Raw genomic sequence first — 21977 nt, forward strand, 5'->3', positions numbered from 1 at the left:
CACCAATTTGCATTCCCACCAACAGTGCAAGAGGGTTCCCATTTCTTATGGAGGGGAGGTTGATGTTGGGGCTGTAGGAAACTGAGTCTATAGGTTTCTGGAGATTAGGCTATTGATAAGATTGCCTTTTTCTTGTAAACTGGTGGAGACTCTTATCAGTTTAACCAATTGTTTTTTGTCCTTTCTGTTTTTTGGGTAGCCAGGAGTGTCCAAGGAATATCATACATATCCCACCTGGTGTGTGTGTGTGTGTGTGTGTGTGTGTGTGTGTGTGTGGTAGCTTGTACTTTGCCTTCAGCCTGCCGTATACTCCCTCATCAGTACTAAGTGATCATATGTGAAAACAAGGCTACTTTTTTTTTTAACTGGCCAAAATGCTAGCGCAGATATTGGCAGGAGGAAACAAAACTAAGATTCCTTAGTTTTGGGGATAGTGATTCAGGATTCATGTACTATTTGCTGGGAAAAAAAATACCCTTGACATCACCTGAGGAGGAAAGGAAATGGATCCTTTTGGTAATCCACACAAATACAGATGGCCAGGAACTGCTAAGACCACTTGTAGGAACACTGATCAAGCAGAGGTGTTCACTGATTACCTGGTACAGTGAATATGAGACAAGCTTTTCACACAGATTCCAAGGCCATTCTTGATTCTTCTAGGCCATCTATCTGAAACAGGGATGGGGTCTTCCCATTGCCTGATCCTGACTCTTGAATCCTAGCTATTGAAATTTGGACTGAAGTGCCCCAGCTGCCCCCTGACATTTTTTTTCTATTACTTACAAGAGGTTTGCTTCTGTTTTTCCCCTGGAGTGTTCGGTGTTGGGTCCCTGTTCTCTTTATTATTCCTTGTGTTTGCTCCTTAGCTTTTTCTGTTCTTACTTGACCAGAATCACAAATATACTAACAATTTTTGATTTTTGTTCACCTCAAGTAAGCCTGCAACCTGAACCCCATTTCTGAATAGAAAGAGTTCTTTTCTGTGTTTTTCTCTAAGATTTGTCCATATTTGACATTTGTCCATATTTGACAATATTCAGGATCTCCACCTGGAGCCCAGGTTTGCCTACTGTGTGCTGAGTGAAATTGGTAATGGATCTTTTTTTAAAAATTATTTTAATGTTTATTTATTTTGAAGGAGAGAGAGAGAGTGAGCATGGGAGGGGCAGAGAGAGAGGGAGACACAGAATCTGAAGCAGGCTCCAGGCTCTGAGCTGTCAGCACAGAGCCCAACGTGGGGCTCGAGCTCATGAATGGTGAGATCATGATCTGAGCTGAAGTTGGAAGCTTAACCGACTGAGCCACCCAGGCATCCTGGTAATGGATCTTAACAAGATACCACTCCACATAAAAGAAAGGGAGCCAGTCCTCTTTCTCTGTAAGTTAATTTGCTATTCAAAGAATAATGTTTTTCATGTTCGGAACCAAAAGAGGAATGTACCTTTCTGTTATTATTTAATTACTCTCAGTTTCAATTAATTAATTAGTCAAAACTCATCTGAAAAGGTTGGGAAATAGGATTTGATCTAACGAGATTTGCATGTAGGCTGGCTGGAAAGAGATCCACAGGATGAAGCTCCAGCTCACCAAAACTCCTGATTCTGGGCTCAAACTCTTCATTGACTAAGACAAAGCTTTTCCTGGCCACAGAAATCCTCTGTGCTTTTTTCCCACCAAAAAGCTCTAACTTGTGGCAGCATCAGAGAATATTCTGAGAATCATGCATTTCATCAATTTCTCATGGAGTAGAATAATACCTACTGCTATTATAAGCTATTTCCATAAAATTTAATGGACTTATTTCTGAGAACAGAACTGATAAAAGTGATTACCTCTAAGGCATAGGAACGAAGGATTCATATATTGTATTTGGATTGATCCAAAGTTGGGTTTTATACAATAAATAAAAAGACCAGGAGAGCAAGACAGATGAGGAAATATTGAGGACCTAACTAAAGGCATCTAGGAATGAGCCTTTAGCTCAAAAGGCAGCTAAAAATTGAAAATAAATGGAGAAAGGGTGTTATTGAGAGACTGGAGATTTCAGTGATGTAAAGAATTAGATACACTGTGCTAAGGTAGTGAATAAGTTGGAGAGTTAGGAAGTATTGGTCATTCAGTTAGGAAATGTTATTTAAGATTTCAGAGGGAATAAATGTTAAGGCCTACATAGTATATGTAGACACTTTGTGAGAGGAGCTGCATCAGTTAAGACTGGAGTAGTAGGCTGGGGCCATAGTGAAGATCTTGTATGCCTCTTTAAGGAGCATGAACCATCTGAAGGCAGCTGAGGTGTAGCAGTGGGATCTTTATACTGAGGAGTGATAGTATGAGCAGTTGCTTTTAGGATCAGGTATGTGAATGTGTGCAGAATGGGGTGACATTGCAGGCAGGGACCAGTTAAGAGGTTATTTCATCAATCCATTTGACAGACAAGGAGTGGTTGGTCTAAGGCAGAGGCAAGTGTTACAGGAGAGATTTGATTTGTGAAGCTTTTCTGTGATAGAACTAATGAATTCTGGTGATGCATTGGGGTATCAGGGGTGAGAGAAAGGAAGCACAAAATATTCCCAGGATTTTACATTTGGAGTATCACCATTAATTGAGATAAGAAAAATAGAATAGGTTTTGAAGAGAGGTGGGGTAGGACAAAACCAAAATAAGTTTCAGTCACAGTATGTGAACAGAGCCTTTGAAACATAAAGATGGACCCGTGTGTCTGGATCTTGAGAGAGACTGGGGCTGGAGATGAAGTTTTGAAACTCATGTCCTGTATAGATGGTGGCTGAGATCATAAAGGGACAGGAGGTGGTGTGAATGGAGGAGAGTACTCGCTATGTAAACATGAGAACTGCTGGGAGTAGAGGTAGAAGTCAGTAGTGAAAATGATCAGAGTGGGAGGAGGAGAAGCATATGCTCTTAGGGCTCTGGAGAACAATGGAAGAGACCATCAACGTGGGTAAATGCTGCAGAAGACCAGGAAAGACAAAGACAGAAATAGAGCTGGATTTACCAACTGGAAGGTGATTGGGTATTTTAATGAAAGCAGTTTCTGGGGGTGTGGAGGCAATGAATTGAGGAACATACTTGTACTGAGAAAAAACAGACAGTGAGGCTAGAACTTGCCTCTGAGAACTCTGGTGATAAAATATACAGCAGGGGTATCTGGGTGGCTCAGTCAATTAAGTGTCCAACTTTGGCTCAGGTCATGATCTCACAGTTTGTGAGTGCAAGCCCTACATGGGGATCTCTCCTGTCAGCACAGAGCCTGCTTCAGATCCTCTGTCCCCCTTTCTCTCTGCCCCACCTCCCCCTCTCAAAAATAAACATTTAAAAAATGTTTAAAAAATATAGGTGTACAGGAGTAGAAAAGAAGGGTCTCTGGTGAAAGTAGTTTGGTGGACTCAAGTACTAAAGCCTTAATCTTGCAAAGGCTACAAGAGAGTTTGGAAGATGTGGTCATAGTGAAAACACTCCTTATAGCTGTGCTTTCCTGGGCTTGAACTAATGTAATGGTTATGACTTGGGGGATATGAATTTGATCTTCAGTATGTCTAGATCTATTTGCTAGCAAGCTGTATTATAAGCAACTCTGTTGGATATTATTTTAAATATCCTTCCCACCCCCCACCCCCCCTTATCCAACTGCAAACATTTCTTTTTTTTATTTTTTTAATGTTTATTTATTTTTGAGACAGAGAGAGACACAGCATGAACGGGGGAGGGTCAGAGAGAGGGAGACACAGAATCTGAAACAGGCTCCAGGCTCTGAGCTGTCAGCACAGAGCCCGACGCGGGGCTCGAACTCACAGACCGTGAGATCATGACCTGAGCCGAAGTCGGACACTTAACCGACTGAGCCACCCAGGCGCCCCTAAACATTTCTTTTTTTTTTTTTTTTTTTTTTTTTTTGAGTTTGGTGTTTGATTTATTTTTTTATTTTATTTTTTTTTATTTTTTTTATTTTTTAATATATGAAATTTACTTTCAAATTGGTTTCCATACAACACCCAGTGCTCATCCCAAAAGGTGCCCTCCTCAATACCCATCACCCACCCTGCCCTCCCTCCCACCCCCCATCCCATCAACTGATGAATGGATAAAGAAATTGTGGTTTATATACACAATGGAATACTACGTGGCAATGAGAAAAAATGAAATATGGCCTTTTGTAGCAACATGGATGGAACTGGAGAGTGTGATGCTAAGTGAAATAAGCCATACAGAGAAAGACAGATACCATATGGTTTCACTCTTATGTGGATCCTGAGAAACATAACAGAAACCCATGGGGGAGGGGAAGGAAAAAAAAAAAAAAAAAAAGAGGTTAGAGTGGGAGAGAGCCAAAGCATTAGAGACTGTTAAAAACTGTAAACATTTCTTTTTTTTAAGTGCAGAGCTTGTCTGTGGAGATGGTTCATGGCTGGTGGCAGGTGCAGGCTTTGAGACTTTCTCTTCCATGGACTGTTTTTCAGTCTTCCCTAGTTCTCTGAGATCCTCTGAGAGTGAGGTTCTCTGTGCATGAAGAGTCAGATATCTTTAGTTCCTTTGGTTGTTATTTCCTTGATAGCATTGATACAGATTGACCCACAACCTTCTGTGGAATTCCTGCCCCAATCTCTTCAATGAATGACATGTTAGCTATGAAGACTATTTCCAAGTTATTGTTTTAATAGACCTTTGCCATAAGGATCAAATAAACCATGACTACTTCACAGTGGTTAGAAGACAAATTTAGATTTAATGGGAGAGCGCTACTAAATCACAGTATAATACATGGAAAATTTACCTCCTTTTAATGTCATATTTCTTTCTAAATGGCTCTGATGAGTGGTTTTTTAGAAGGCTCATGAAAGTAGCAGAGTATTCAAAAAAGTTAAGACTTTATGACAGGTTTCAAAAATATCTGAAAATCAGTATATATGTTCAAGTTTAATAGTTCCATATCATAATACCCATAATAGATTTTAAAAACCTTTCTTGGCAATTAAAAAATTAACTAATGCTAAAGAGATATAAAAAAAACCCTAAAACCAAATGAAATGTGTCAAGATTATTAGGTAGAAGCTGAAAATGAGTATGTGGGTTGGAGGATAAGGGTAGACTTTTATTTAAAGCTATCTAGAATTTAGACAATGTGAAATTACTGATCAGTGTAATTCTCTCCTTCAGCAACCAGGGGAAAGAATTCTCCCAGTGGTTAGGAATCTGAGTCTTTGTGTTTATGACAATGTGACCTCTAAAACCATGGTAGACAGGGGTAACACTAAATACAATTTTGGGCCAGGTAAAATTTATTTTCAGTACCTTTGGGCCTTCTTTTCTGTTCTCTCCCTCAGGGCTCTCAGATTCTTCCTGGCCCCTTGCTCTGCCCAAACCTCCTCTCAGAGAAGGGTTAGCAAAGGGAATGTTCAGCTTAGGTTGAAAATTGCCCATGTTTTACCTTTTCTAAAGGAATTTATATTATAAGCTCTTTCTGTATGAAAGGAAGGCTTGGCCTCTATCAGATTTTCAGGCATTAGTTAGTGGATGGAAAGGTCTTTACGGGGCAAACAGGGTTTCTTGGCATGTTTAAGATCATACTACATTTATAGAAGCTTACCATAAACATCTACTCAAGACCAGCATGGTTTCAACAAGTGGGCTGAAAGTGTGACTATGTATTTGCCATGTTGCATAAAATAAGCTGCATGTGTTCATCTAGAAAGAGTTGGGTCTGCCTACTCTCATTTGCTCACATCTTACTTAATCCTCAGCCCACAAAATCCAGCTTCTCTCCCTCCCCACTCCTCTTAAAGTCACTAACGGCTCCTTAGTTATTCAATCCAGTAGACTTTTTTTTTTCCTGCGCATTTTCATGTCCTGGCAGCAACATTTGGTACCAACAACCATTCATTCACCCTCTCTGTGGTCTCTTTGGCTTCCAGCTTCTCCTTAGGAATTCTGCTGACTTTGCTCACCTCTCATATGACAGACTTCTTGGTCCTTTCTTTTTCATCTACCCTCTAGCTAGGTGAACTCATTCATGTGCATTGATTGAACTGCACCTTTTGTCTTCTTCATATCCAAATCTCTATCTTTAGCCCAAATCTCTCTCCTGACTTCCAGATCCAACATCTGCACCCGCAAATTACACAGACACCTCATACATCCTAAACTGAAGTCACAAACCTCTTTCTGCCCTGATCTTTCATCAGTTTTAATCAAGATAGAAACTTTGGCGTTATTCTTGTTTCTTGACTCTTTCTCATGTTTTACCAAATTCTGTTAAGTTTGTGCTCCTAAATATGTATTTGAGCATACCTGCATTTCTGTGTATTGTGACTACTGCTTTATTTTCGGCACCCACCACTTCTAGTCTGGGGTTCTTACTCTGCTTTTCCTCTGATCCACGCTTTGTTTTGGGGCTAGAGCTTTCCAAACTTGAAATTAGTTCGTTCCTTTGTCATAGTTCTTTTTTTTTTTTTTTTAATTTTTTCAACGTTTTTTTATTTATTTTTGGGACAGAGAGAGACAGAGCATGAACGGGGGAGGGGCAGAGAGAGAGGGAGACACAGAATCGGAAACAGGCTCCAGGCTCCGAGCCATCAGCCCAGAGCCTGACGCGGGGCTCGAACTCACGGACCGCAAGATCGTGACCTGGCTGAAGTCGGACGCTTAACCGACTGCGCCACCCAGGTGCCCCTGTCATAGTTCTTTTTGTATCACCTGTAGAGTAAAGCCTGAATTCTGTAGCCGGGCATGACTGATCTGTTTCCTATCAACTGCTCCAGTTTTCTCTCCTAGCTCTGACTCTCCACCTAATATTTCACCCTTTGGCATTACAAATCTCTTTGAAGCATGTCAAGCAGGCACTTACATGCCTCCAGATTTGGGCAGATGGCATTCCTTTTGCCTGGAATGCCCTCTTATCCTTCCCAGGCTGAGAAAAATCTCTTTTCTATTTATTTTTTTTCCTTTATGAATTTTTGCCTGACACCTCCAGAAAGACATTGGTCCTTTTTATGTTCCCATTGTATCTTTTACATATTTCTAATACTTCTGTTGTCATACTGTATTGTAATCATTGGTTTAGGAGAGTGTCCTTCTACTAAACTATAAACTCCTTAAGGAAAGGGATTTACATAGGTATCTGTGGTTTCTAAAAGAGTGCATAGCATTTTCAATATTTTTTTTTAATGAATGAATGTGTGGATTAATTTCAAATGTATAAAAATGTTTCTCTCTATTTTTTTTCCCTAAAAGTGTTGGGGCCCTTAAAAGAGGCTCAGCTGCTAGGTTCTTTGCCCTAATTCCTTTATAGACATTCTTATTTCTTTAGTAATCATTTATAGGATGTTCCTGATTTATACTTTTTTGAATCACTCTCATAGTTCCAGTTATGGAAACTCAGAAAAGAGACAGAAACCACAAAAGGGTAGAGTGATAAGGAAGAAAAGTAAACCCCAAATATGGCTCTACTTTTTTTCCTAATGGAAATAGCATTTGAGTTTTTTTAAGAGTATAATTGTGATCAGAAGGTACTGATTTCAAATACCTTATAAATATTCTAATTTGTTTTTTCCAATATGTTGGCACTAAATATTTAGAAAATGATATTTCATTAGAATTATTTCCTTTTAGACCTAATATTTAATTCTTATGTAAAGCCAACACAGTACATTGGCACACTTTTCATGCAATCACAGGTCTGGCAGCTGGGTGCTGTTTTAAAGCATTCTCTTGATCATTAGAGAGAGCATTTATTGAGCAATTACTACCAGACAGGTACTGTTTTAGTTGCTTTCATGTATTAATTCATTCCATGAGGTAAGCATCATTAATTATCCCTCATTTTACAGATGAGGAAACTGAGGCATAGAGAAGTTAAGTAATTTGTTTAAAAGTATAGAAATTAAGAAGTAGCACCAGGATTTGAACTTATCTATCTAGGTCAGTCTGTTATGATATATGAGAAAACAAATATCCATCAAGGGTCTTAATTACCAGGGACCCAGTTCTATATTTTTGGCTTCAGGTAGTCCATCAGCACTTTTTGATTTATTCAGGGTATGTGCTTCAAATGGGTAGACCATTGGAAATAGCCCTTTTCCATAGCCAGTATTAGTCTTATTTAGTGGCTGTTCATAGCAGGAAAAATTTTCTTTTGAAAATTTTCTTTAATTCAGAATCAGAAAAAAAAAATAAAACACATATATCCCCACACAATCATATACATCTGTGCAATGAACATTCTCAATCTAAGTGAGTCTCTTTGATTTTTGTGGGGATATAGAACAGATCAGAACATTTTGACTGCATCCATATAAACAGTATAACAAGATGCAGGGATATACATGATGATTACTTGAAATTTGCTTTTAGAATTTCTAAAATTTAACTTTGATACAAAACTATTTCATGTCCAGTTTTTCTCTAGTTCTGATGTAAGAGTTTGAATTCCCGAGTTCTTGGCCTCATTTTGGGAAGCAGTGGACCCATATGGGACTGCACATGTTAAGTTGCTATGGTTGTGATTTGCTCATGAAGAAAGCTATTTCACTGTTTTCTGTGGGATTACAAACATAATTGTCACACTGGTTTTTGTATCTTTACATTAGGAGTTCTTCGTGGTGGTGGGCAATTCTTTTAGCAGCATGTTTCTGGTTATTGAAAAGCTTTGCTGAACACAATATACCCACTTTGCTATGTAAATAAAGACATTCTTGTTGGAATAATGCAGTTCATGGGATGCCTCTTTGGGTAGGCCTATCTGTCAATCTGTGTTTAGTTGACTTTCTCAGCCCACCCATTCTAATTACTGCTTTTCAGACTCCTAGAATGGGTATCTAGGAAGGGGATTTGTTAAACTTGGGTTATTTAAATGGAATTTTCCAAATATATGATATCTCCTCCTCAGATCACAAATTCACTCCCCCACTCCTTCCTACTTGCTTTAGAAGCTCTTGGCAGGCTATTATTGAGAACTGAAGGGCAGGTTTCAAGCACCCTCTATTTATGATACGGTGAGGGCCAGTCAGTAAACTGCATGTGTTTGGGATTATTACCTTTTATTCTAATTTCATGCTGACTGCTGCTGAGTGTAAGAGTGTGAATTCTCTTATGGAGATAACTTCATGAATGCTCAATGGCAGATATGCTGTCAGTCATCTGGCCATTTTGGTGATTAAAGTTTGGATGACTTTTGACTTAATATAGGTCATATTCTAAACATTTTGTATCATCCAGTAACTTCTTATAGAATCTATTTTTTGAAAAACATGTTAAAATGTTAAACTGAAATCATGAAGGAAAATACTACTTGAAAGGTAGCAGACCTGTGACATTATTTGTGTTGTTTAGAAGGCAATAGCTATCTTTGCCATATCTCTGCCCTTGCCCTCTTAGCCAGTGACTCAGAGATAGATTTTTAAAAGCTAAGAATATGGTCTATGTCACATCAGTGCAAATTTTCTATATATCTTCTTCGATATGAAAGCCTGCTGTCTCTTATTGTGACTTATTTATAAAGGAAACACTGGAAGCAAAATTTCTTGCTTTGCAAAACGAATGGTTCTTTTCTACTCTGTCTTCTAAATGGTTGCAAACTTTACATGGCTCATAATCCCTTTAAGCAGTCATCTTATCCTAATATTTTCCTTTCCCAATCTTCCTTTCTCTGCCAGACTTCTTAAAATCTATTACTGTTGCATTTCTCATCACTGACTCATGATGTCAGTTCCTCATAGACTGGCTTCCATTCCCACTCCCCAGTGATCCCCTGGGGGTCACTGATGGTCTCCCCATTGGCAAATCCAGTGACCATTTTTCCATATTCATGTCTTTCTTTTTGAAAATGAAAAAAAATTGTTTATTTATTTTTGAGAGAGACAAAAAGCAAGCAGGGGAGGGGCAGAGAGAGAGGGAGACACAGAATCTGAAGTGGGCTCCAGGCTCTGAGCTGTCAGAACAGAGCCTGATGCAGGGCTCAAACTCATGAACGGTGAGATCATGACCTGAGCTGAAGTCAGACACGTAACTGACTAAGACACTCAGGTACCCTATGTATTCATGTCTTTCTAATGTCTCCATCGTTTCATATTATCGATAATTTCCCCATGGCCCTTATATTTCTTTGTAGGAAAAAAATAATGATGAATACAATTATTAGTGATAAAATTAATTACAAATTATGTATTCTTTATAATCATATTTATTGCTATTTTAATCCTTAGTGCTGTGAAATTCTGGTTCTCCTTTCACTTTCAAGTCAACTTACTGCATCTTCTTTAATGACTCTACTTTCTTCCGCAATCTAATCTCTGTAGGCATATTCTAATTCACTTAGTCTGGAAATTTTAGAGTTACTTTGTCTCCTTGCTCTCTCTTCCCCTCATGATTAGTCAGTAAACAAATATTTTGGATCTTCCTGTGTGGTATCTTTCACACTCAGCCCTTCTTTCTTATTGCTACCTTCTGATATAAGTCTTCATCATCTCATGTACCTCCCAGTAGAGCCTACATATCACTGCTGGAATGAATTCTCTATTCCACGAATACACACAAAAATAATCTGGACCTGAACTAAAGCAGTGGTGGTAGGAATGAAGCAGAGTAAAATATATTTAGGATTCACAGGACTTTGTGGCTGATTGGGTACTGGGGATAGTGAGTTGGGATAGTGATGTGGGCATTGTTGTATAGAGGGCAGTTGAAGCTGTAGGAGGACATGGACTCACTCTGGAAAGAGAACGCTTGGGACAGAATTCCACTTCTGAAGAACAGAGATGATTTTCTTTTTCTCCTAGTAGTGCAATTAGAACTCTATTCAAACAAACTCTTAACTGGATGTCAATATCTGAAGCAGATATAAATGAAACTGCTTATGCAGAAGGCCAGCCTGGTTGACCTCCCCCTTCATCTTGCTCTGTCACTGGCTAGGGCTTCCAAAGCACCACAGGGAAACCACTACATAGCATGTGGTATGGAAGGATTAGGGGTGAGGGAAAAGGGGGGAAACATATTTACTGAGTATCTCTTCTGTCCTAGGCACTGTTGTAGGTACTTCCTGGAAGAATGACTTATGATTATGATGATCATGGGGAAGGTAGCTGGAATTAACAATTACTCTTTTCAAAGATGTTAAAATTATTGCTAGGCAAATTCTTTCAAAATCATTTAAAAATCACCCATTCCACTTGGAACTGTCCTGTGTGCTAAATCACAAACAAACAGGGATAGGTTAAACCTGTTACGTAAAATTGGTTGCTAGAAGCTGTTTGACTCCAGAAACGTACTGTATTCATGTTCGTTTTCCAGAAAATCTCTCCTAAAAATATAGGTGTTCCAGGTAACTGTTGGTGATAACCCCTATGAAGGATTATTTTACCAGATTCTTTTAGCACAACTGGCAAATTCATTCTCTTTTATTTTTAAGGGCCATAAATGACACATCACAAATGGTTCTTAGCTGTGTATTGTGTTTAATTTTAAAAGATTTTCTGTGCTTGATGCCTTTGGAGATTTTTGAAAACTAACACTGTAGAGAAATTTGTTTGGCAGCTTTCACACGTAAGCTGTTATCATCCTGGGCTATATTTAAAAAGTTTTTCTTTACTTTTGTCAGTGTATACTAGTAAAAATTTCTGTAATTTCCTTGGCTTTGCATTGCTTTACTTCATCATAATGTAGTAGCAAAGTTTTAAAATGAAATTCCTCGAAGCGTTAGAGTTTTCTATGTGTTGTTTTATTTTTTTAAAAGATTTTAATATTTATTTTTGAGAGAGAGAGAGAACAAGTGGGAGAGGGGAAGAGAGAGAGGGAGACACAGAATCTGAAGCAGGCTCCAGGCTCTGAGCTGTCAGCACAGGCCCGACACGGGGCTCGAACCCATGAACCATGAAATCATGACCGTGAGTTGAAGTCGGATGCTCAACCCACTGAGCCACCCAGGTGTCCCATTCTATGTGTTAAATTTTAAATAAATTATAAAGTCCTCCCTTTATTAAAAAAAAACTTTTTTAAATGTTCATTTATTTTGAGAGAGAAAGGGTGAGGGAAGGGCAGAGACAGGGAGAAAAGAGAGAATCCCAAGCAGGCTCCACACTGTCAGCACAGAGCCAGATGAGGAGCTCAAACCTAGGAGTGGTGACATCATGACCTGAGCTATAACCAAAAGTCGGATGCTTAACTGATTGAGCCATCAAGATTCTCCTAAGGTCCTCCCTTTAAATGCATTAATTCACTTTAATTTTGTCTCTCCTTTGTGAATACTTGATTAGACTTTTACAGATTTCCTTAAGAAATCTGTGTTTATAATTTTTAACAGGACAATATGTTACATCTTTTTAAGATCTTATGATGTAAGATAAGTCATGAACCTAACTCCTTTGTATATACACTTCATGCTTAGAGACTACAAACATATAAATTCATGTGCATGTAGATTCTTAAAGATTTAGGTTTTAAGTTTCTAAATTAATATTTTAAAACAGGGCTTTCAGAGTTTCCATATCTGAGGAAATGTCCCTTCTATTGTAATAGGCAACAAAACTATTTTCAAAGGAATTTTTCATATGGTAATTTAATTATTCACAGTTTGATGGGTTGTTTTGGAAATAAAATCTTTTCAATAGTAAGAAGCAAAAATTATAAGCCAAACAATCAATGTACTAAGGTCTTTAGGGCTATCTCAACAGCGCAGCCAAGGACCTAAGGGTTTTGTATGTGTGTGTGTGTGTGTAAGTGTGTTTCCTGGTAAGACAATTAATGGACTGCCATTGCTCTCTTCATTGTTGGAATTACTGTGACCTGAATTAGGAAGGCTTTTGCGCTGTCACCCTTTAATTTAATTAGATAATGATTTTGTAGTCTGGAGTTCCCTGGAGATAACAAATGTATTGACACTGCAAATCAACCTCTGGATATAATTTCATGCTGTTCATGGCACTGTTGGTGGACAGAGTCCACACAGAGTACGGGAAAAATGTTAATTCTCCCAAAGATGAAGTCCTTGAAAAAAATGGTGGAGAGATTGGGATAGGAGGCTAAATGCATGAAGTCCTGCAGAGATGCCCTGCATCTCTTATAATTAAATATGTTAAGATATTGGGTAGCTGGAATATTGCAATAAAGTGAGTCAAATGAATTTTTTGTTTTCTCAGTGCATAAATAAGTTATGTTTACACTATACAGTAGTCTACTGGGTAATAGCATTATGTTTCAGAAAAAAACAATGTGCATTTATTGCTGAAAATGCTACATCTGAGCTTTCAGTGAGTCATAATCTTTTTGTTGGTGAAGAGTCTTGCCTCAGTGTTGATGGCTGCTGACTGATCAGGCTAGTAGCTGCTGAAAGTGGAGGTGGTTATGGAAATTTCTTAAAATAAGACAATAATGGAGTTTGCCACATTGATTGACTCTTCTTTTCATGAATAATTTCTCTGGAGCATGTGATACTATTTTATAGTATGTTACCCACAGGAGAACTTCTTTCAAAATCGGAGTTGATCCTTTCAAATCCTGCAACTGCTTTATCAGCTAAATCTGCATAATATTCTAAATCCTTTGTTGTTATGTCAACAGTCTTCACAACATCCTCAGCAGAGGTAGATTCCATCTCAAGCAACGACTTTCTTTGCTCATCCATAAGAAGCAACTCCCCATCTGTTAAAGTTTTACCAAGAGATTGCAGCAATTCAGTTCCACCTTCAGGCTCTACTTCTAATTCTAGTTCTCTTGCTATTTCTAGCACATCTGCAGTTACTTCCTCCACTGAAGTCTTCAACTCCTCAAAGTCATCCATGAGGGTTTGGAATCAGCTTCTTCCAAACTACTGTTGATATTGGTATTTTGACCTCTTCCTATGAATCACAAATATTCATAATGGCATCTAGAATGGTGAATCATTTTTGGAAGGTTTTTAATTTACGTCGCCCAGATTCATTAGAGGAATCACTACTATGTCATCTATAGCCTTATGAAATGTATTTCTTAAATGATAAGATTTGCAAGTCAGAATTACTCCTTAAGCTATGAGCTGCAGACTGGATGTTGTGTTAGTAGGCATGGAAACAACGTAATCTCATTGTCCATGTCCATTAGAGCTCTTGGATAATCATATGCATTGTCAATAAGCAGTTATATTTTGAAAGGAATCTTTATTTCTGAGCAGTGGGTCTCAACAGTGGGTTTAAAATATTCAGAAAACCATGTTGTAAATGGATGTGCTTTATCCAAGATTTATTGTTCCTTTTATAGAGCATAGGCAGAATAGATTTTGCATAATTTTTAAGAGCCCTAGGATTTTTGGAATGATAAATGAACATTGGCTTCAACCTAAATTCACCAGATGCATTAGCTCCTAACAAGAAACTCAGCCTGACGTTTGAACCTTTGAAGTCAGGGATTGATTTCTCCTCTCTAGCTATGAAAATACTAGATGGCACCTTCTTCCAGTAGAAGGCTGTTTTATCTACATGGAAAATCTGTTGTTCATTGTAGCCACCTTCATGAATTATCTTAGCTGGATCTCCTGGGTAACTTGCTGCAGCTTCTTCATCAGCACTTGTTGCTTCATCTTGCACTTTTATGTGATGGAGATGGCTTCTTTCCTTAAACTTCAGGAACCAACCTCTGACAGCCTCAAATTTTCTTCTGCAGCTTCCTCATCTCTCTCAGCCCTCATAGAATTGAAGTGAGTTAGGGCCTTGCTCTGGATTAGGCTTTGCTTAAGAAGAATGTTGTGGCTGGTTTGATCTATCCAGACTACTCACACTTTCTCCGTATCAGCGATAAGACTGTTTTACTTTCTTATCATTTGTGTATTCACTAGAGTAGCACTTTTAATTTCTTTCAAGAACTTTTCCTTTGCCCTCAACTTGGCTAACTGGTACAAGAGTCCTAGCTTTCCACCTATGTTGACTTTTGACATGCCTTCCTCACTAAGCTTAATCATTTCTAGCTTTTTATTGAAAATGGGAGGTGTGTGACTCTTCATTTCACTTGAATACTGAGAGGCCATTGTAGGGTTATTAATTGGCCTAATTTCAATATCGCTGTGTTTCAGGGAATAGGGAGGCGTGAGGAGAGGGAGAGAGACAAGGAGGAATGACTGGTCACTGGAGCAGTCAGAACACATACATTTATCACTTAAGTTTACCACCTTACATGGGTGTGATTTGTGGTGCCCCCAAACAACTACAATAGTAACATCGGAGATCACTGCTCACAAATCACCATAACAAATACATGAACAATGAAAAAGTTTGAAATGTTACAAGAATTACCAAAATGTAATAGTTGGTTTCTACATTTTTGTCCTGCTAACAGGTGAAGAATGGTGTCATTTACTGAGACAGTGAAGACTTGGGGAGGAGCAGATTTGGGAGAAAAAGAAATCTAGAATTCTGACTTAGGCAGAGCTGTCACCATTGCTGATGTCAGAGATAGAAGTGCTTTCACTGAGTTGTCAGCAGATATGTTGTGGCAGATATTTAGAGATAAGACTGGTGACGGACATAACTGTTGAACTTTTCAAGCTCCTTAATACATCACCTCATACAAAGCAGCAACCAGCTGCAGCAAAGAAATCAGTTTGATACTCTGGGGACCTTGAGTCAAATGAATTCTCCAATATCATTATGGTTTTGGTGTAACTGGGCTTTTTAAGTAAGAAATACCTTCTAGGGCTTTGCATCTGGGTGGCTTTCTCTAAATTAAGTAGGCCACTGTGCTTTTGAAGAAACACAGAACAAAAAAAGGAACATGGTAGGGGAATAAGCATGGATAGCATAGCTAAGGGAATGGGTATTTTCACTTTAAAGAGTGCTTAAGAGTAGATAATTAAAATGGGAAATAGTGGAATGAAACTCTGAAATTAATCCTATTGGATGCTACTTCCATCATATTGAGAATGACTCTTAATCCTGAGTCAAGTCAGAACTTGGTCTTCTTTTCAAAATCCTCCAGGATATGGCCCCATCTAACCATATTTCTCAGTCTGTGCTACTAGCACATGGGAGGTATTTCTCCTTTTTCTCTTTTGTCCAGCCCCTGGACTGTGTCCATCCATCAGTGGGATGAAGGCTGTTCCACATATTATACAGAGCTGATGTGGCCTGTAGGTCTACCAGCAGCTTTAGCACCGTATCAGGTGGGGTTTAGGATTAAGTCCTTATTGTGTGTATCAAATTACCATGACATACACTTTAAATATCTTACAATTTTATTTATCTATTACACCTCAATAAAGCTGAAATTTAAAAAAAGAATTAAGTCCTATTTCCTACCAGACCAGAAGACCAGGGGCACCTAGACAAGCCCTCTAAACTTTCTGAATTCACCCCTTGCATCACAGCACTGCACTTTGAACTGGGTTTCCATCTCCACCCCATGCATACACCAGCCAATTATTTTGCATGATACCATTGTTTCCTTTGAGGATTGAGGATGCTGCTCTGATTTCTAATCCACATATTTCTTCCTACTCTTGTTACCTTGGAGGAGTTGTATTATGCTTCCTTTAGTCTTAGATATAGGCCATTTTCCCCCCTGTGGTAAATGGATAGGTCTCCCAGAACTACCCACAATTCTCATTGATTCTCAAGGTACTACGAGAGACTGTTGTCACCATGTCTTGTCCTGTGGATTAATTTTAGTTCTGAGGTCTATCTGAACAATATGTAAGTTTGTTTTGCTCTTGCACTCTGTGTTGTACCCTTATTTTTAGGTTTTGTAGTATCTCTCATCTCCCGACTCCTGGTCTAGATTGCTGTTCCCACCTGGCTAATATGACCATTCTCTCCTCTGTGATTTTTCTTTTTCTTGCTATTCATATAATTTGGAAAGATCTTCTTTTTTCTCTCTATATTCTAGATCCTACGTACCTGACAAGATCTAGCTCATGTTCTAGTTTTTAAATCTTTATCAATTTCTAATCCCAATGTATTGCTTCTTCCATTTGACCTCTTTTAATGGTTGACCATTTTAATCATGGACCCATTTTTAAAATGTTTCATGAATTATATGTATCTCTCTTAATAATGAGCCCTTGTGGGGCACCTGGGTGGTTCATTTGGTTGAGCGTCTGCCTTCGGCTCAGGTCATGATCTTATGGTTCATTAGTTCAAGTCCCACATCAGGCTCTCTGCTGTCAGCACAGAGCCCATTTCAGATATTCTGTTCTCTCTCTGCCCTTACCCTGCTCATTCTCTGTCTCTCTCAAAAATAAATAAATAAACTTAAAAAAAAATGAGCCCTTGTGGCCATAAAATCAGATTCATGTTTAAATGATTTGAATTGAAGTTAAACTTCCCAAGTGAAATTTTGGGTTTTTTGCATCCAGACTGCATCTTACCCACTAGCTACACTTCTCCTCTCTACCAGCTTATATCTCTGTTTAAAAAGGTGCTATTGAAATCTTTGTGATCTTTAATTAGATAATAGTTTCTTAGATATGACACCGAAACACAAGCAACAAAAGAAAAAATAAATAAACTGGACATCATCAAAATTAAAACCTCATGTGCTTGAAAGGACACCATCAAAAAGCAAGGCCATCCAAAGAATGGGAGAATTTTTTTGAAAATCATATCTGATAAGGACATGTATCTAAAATATATAAAAGATGTTTACAACTCAATAACAAAAAGACAACACAACTGAAAAGGTCTGATTAAACATTTCTCCAAAGAAGATTTACACATGGGTATATGAAAAGATGCTCAACATCATTAGTCATCAGGGAAGTGGATGTGAAAACCTCCATGAAATACCACTTCATACCCACTTACCCACTGAAATGGCTATATGTATAAAAAGAGATAATAACGTGTTGGCAAGAATGTAGAGCAACTGGAACCCTCATAGTATGGAAGTGGGAATGTAACATGGTGCAGCTGCTTTGAAAAAGAGTTGGGTAGTTCCTCAAATGTTTAAACATAGAGTTACCATATAATCCAGAAATTCTACTCCTTGGTATGTATCTATGAGAAGTATTTTCATATAAACAGCTGTACATTCTTAGCAGCACGAATCATAATAGCCAAAAAGTGGAAACAGCCCCAGTGTCCATCAATTGATGAATGCACAAATAAAATGTGGTATATCTCTATTAGATTATTATTTGACAATAAAAAGATATGGAATACTGATTCATGCTACAACACAGATTAACATTGAAAACATTATGCTAAGTGAAATAAACCATTAACAAAGGACCAAATATTGTATGGTTCCATTTATATGAAATGTTTAGAACAGAAAATCTATCGCAGCAGAAGTAGTGGTTGCCTAGCACTGGCAGAGACAAGGGGATTGGAAGGGTGATGGCTAAGGAGTATAGGATTTATTTTTGAGGTAATAAAAATGTTTTAAAATTGGCTGTGCTGATGGATGCACAATTCTGTTAATATATTAAAAGCCATTGAATTGTACACTTTAAAATGGTGAATTGTATGGTATATGAATTATATTTCAATAATGCTGTTTAAAAAAAAAAAAACACAACCTCTACTCTGCTAAAGGGCTTCAGTTTTTCCCTGACAAAAAAGAAAAGATACCATTGAATATTTCTCTGTAGTGGATGCTGAGATGCACGATGCAGACCCACACTTTAAAGACTGAAGGATTTATTCTCTCAACTGCTCAGAGTGTCGACTCACACTGAGTGAGCTCAGTGTGCTCACTGAGTGCTGGTGGCTCACAGCAAAAGTCTTTCTTTGGGAATTGCCTTCAGTTGATGAAATTACTCTTCAAAGGTTACACCTCATCCCATCCACAGTCCACATCCTATGATAGAGCAATGTGGGGGTCCAAAGGCCAGATTCCCCTGCCTCCATTGATGACCCCTCTGAAGGGCCATCTCAACTCAAGGGCTACTGCTGGGATCAGCTGGATCTATATCACAGTTCAGTTTCCCTTACTCTTTTATAGGTATTGTTCTAAATAACACTCCCTGATAAATCTTCTCCATACAAATCTCCATCTCAGAGTCTATTTCTCAAGGAGTTCAACTTAAAAGACACCCAACATTGAATGACTATGACTTATTCTAACCTTCTTTAATATAAGCAGTCCTTATCAGTTACTTAGTAGGGACTCAAAGTGTTTGATGAATTGAATTCTGCTCCAGAGACTGACTTGTTTGCTCTCTATGTGGAGAATGAACTTACAGACAATGGCCATTTATCTTCCACTTGATCCCTGAAAGTAGTTACTTCCCGAGGTTGAGTTCTCTGACCTCTGGTTTTGTTCTGTACTTTTGGCAACTCAGCCCTTTCCACAATTTCAGTTACCAAATAAATCTTTCTGCTGGTGAGTCATATCCTTGCCAGGCTGCTAGACATCTCCACTTGCCTGTCCTGTGTATTCCTAATGAAGATTGAATGCTAGTCTGTGTTGTGCCTACAGGTTGGAAGAATTAAGAGTGGTAGTGAGGGGTGGAGGTGAAAAATTCTGAGTGAGCCCCTTAGGACTCTAAGGACAGAGAAAAACATAAGTAAAATATGAAATGTGTCTGGATGCTTATGAGGCAGTTGAAAAAGAGTGGAAAGGAAGGCATGCTGAATGAATTACAGAAGAGCTAGCCAGGACTTGCAATTAGGACTGAGAGGTAGGCACATTGTAATCAGAGCAGTTAGAAATCCTGGCTTACAGCTTGAGCAGTTCCTATGAAGCAGCCAGGGTTATTTATCTCTGAAAATGCCAGCTTTGGTGGATGTCACCACAACCTCTAACTCAACAAACTAAAACTCACTTTCCTATTTCAAGTTGATATCCATAAATATCCATTATCAGTTATTGGTCCTATTCTTGTTCTGGTCACTCATCCTTGAAATATTCAAGAAATCTCTGACTTCTTCAGAGACAATGCTCCTCATACTCAGAAAAATCTCACTATTTTTATGAATCTCATTCTTTCTCCAATTCAGTAGAACTGAATTATAGTCACTGCTGCTTTATTGTGTATAACTGATTCATTAAATAGTTATTTATTGAGCGTTTACCATGTACCAAGAAATACTCTGTACTGGGAAACATTCTTTGCAATGAAAAATAACATTCATCACTCTCAGCTTGCAGTCTAAATAAGGAGATAGATGCTAACAAAATAATTATATAAATCAATATAAAATTGCAGCTGTAGCAGGTACTAAGTAGCAGCAATAGGTCTTAACAGAAAGAATTTGATCTAGTCAGGGACGGCAGAAAGAGGTTCTTGAGGATATGGGGATATGAAGATGTATCTATAGGACATATGATAAATAGGCATTAATTAGACAAGGAAGAGAGGGAATTGTATTCTCAACAGAGGGACAGTTTGTGAAAAGACACTTAGTGGGAGGAAACATGGCACAATGAGGAAATTAAAGAAGGAAACCATGGCCACAGCATAGAACATGCAAGGGGCCAGTGGCATGCAAGCCACGTAAGGCATTTGGGCTTTATTCCAAATGTTCCACATTAGGAACCATTAATGTCCCCACACAAGTGAGCGACGTGTGTAGTGCTCATACGGAACAGATCATCAGCTGCTGAGTGAGATTGGATTGGGTAGGCTGGTGAGAGTGGATGGAGGTAGAACACCTAACAGGCTACCATAGTCATCCATATGAGAGATGAGGGTGTCATGGCATTCAACGCCTGTGGTGGAGATGGAAAGGAGTGACATATTTGAGATTTTAAGAGGTTAAATAGGTAGGATATTGTGACAGATTCAGAGAAAAGTATCAAAGATAATTCTGAGGCATCTGGTTTTTGCCACAGGACAAATTATGGTAGCATTCAGTGACATAGGAAACAGTGGAAATTAAGCCTAGAATTTTGGGGAAGATTATGAGCTAATTTTGGGTATGCTGAATTTTGAGGTACTTTTAAAACTTCCAAAAGATGGTGGTCAAGGAGAGGTACTGGTCAAATAGGCAGCTGGATGGGCAAGTCTGGAACTCAAAGGACAGGTCTGGACCTGTAAGAGGCTCAATACGCTATGGAGGATAGATAACTAACCCCGTAGTGTATTTTCGCCTAGGAAGAGAGTAGAAGTGAGAACAGGAGACGGCCTAAGACTGAGACTTGAGGAACTCTAAGACCAAATGGCCAGGCAGTATCAGAAAAAAAAAAAAAAAAGTTATCAAGGTAGAGGAAAAACCAGTATTGCCTTCTATTACAGAAGCCAGGGAGAGCACACTGCATGGTAAGTAAGACAAACAAAAAAGATCCCTGGTTGGAGAAAAAATGCTCTAAGTGTCCAGTGATATGAACAATATTGATGATCTTACTTAGGGCTGTTTTGTTGAAAGGATGAGAACAAAAACAGATGAGAGGGTTCAAGAATGGGTTGTGGTTGAGGAAGTATGTGAACTCTCTTGAGAAGTTTATCCATGTATGAGAAGAGAGAGGAGGCTTCTGATGAAGAGCAATGAAGGGTGAATGAGGGATTTTGTTTCTTTCTTTTTTTGGGTGGGGAGAGAGTTTGTACACAGTACTATGGAACAGTTTGGAAAATATGGACAGAAAGAAAGGCATCTAAAATATGAAAGATGATTTATGTAGTTGTTAAAATGAATAAAGCAGATCTATTATGTACTAAAAGGAAATAATCTCCAAGATATATTTGTAAGAAATGGTAATATGCAGAACAGTATTACAGATATTACCATTTGTATATGAACTTGTATATGCATATATGCATATATGTCTGGCTTTGTGGACACTTAGATCGTTTCCAAATCTTTTTTTTTAAATATGAACAATTTTGTAGTGAAAACCCTTGTTCATATCTTTGCAAACATAGATGTGTATATCTGTAAGACAGATTCCTAAAAGTGGAATTGGTGGTCTATGGATATTCATTAAAATTTGTTGTTGTCAGTTTTTCCCTGAGACATTATTATTTCAGTTATATACTCATAAGAATATATGGGAGTATCTATTCCTCCACATACTGGTTGACACAGTGTGTTAACAAATTACCAAACTAAGGAATAAGAAATCAT

At 38.3% G+C, this 21977-nt stretch overlaps 1 pseudogene; it reads right to left on the bottom strand.

The window, feature by feature from the left end:
* Positions 1-13180: 13180 nt before the first annotated feature.
* On the bottom strand, positions 13181-15004 carry LOC122218411 (annotated as a pseudogene).
* Positions 15005-21977: the final 6973 nt, after the last annotated feature.

The sequence above is a fragment of the Panthera leo genome, chromosome B1 (genome assembly GCF_018350215.1).
Source record: "Panthera leo isolate Ple1 chromosome B1, P.leo_Ple1_pat1.1, whole genome shotgun sequence".
NCBI classification, from domain to species: domain Eukaryota; kingdom Metazoa; phylum Chordata; class Mammalia; order Carnivora; family Felidae; genus Panthera; species Panthera leo.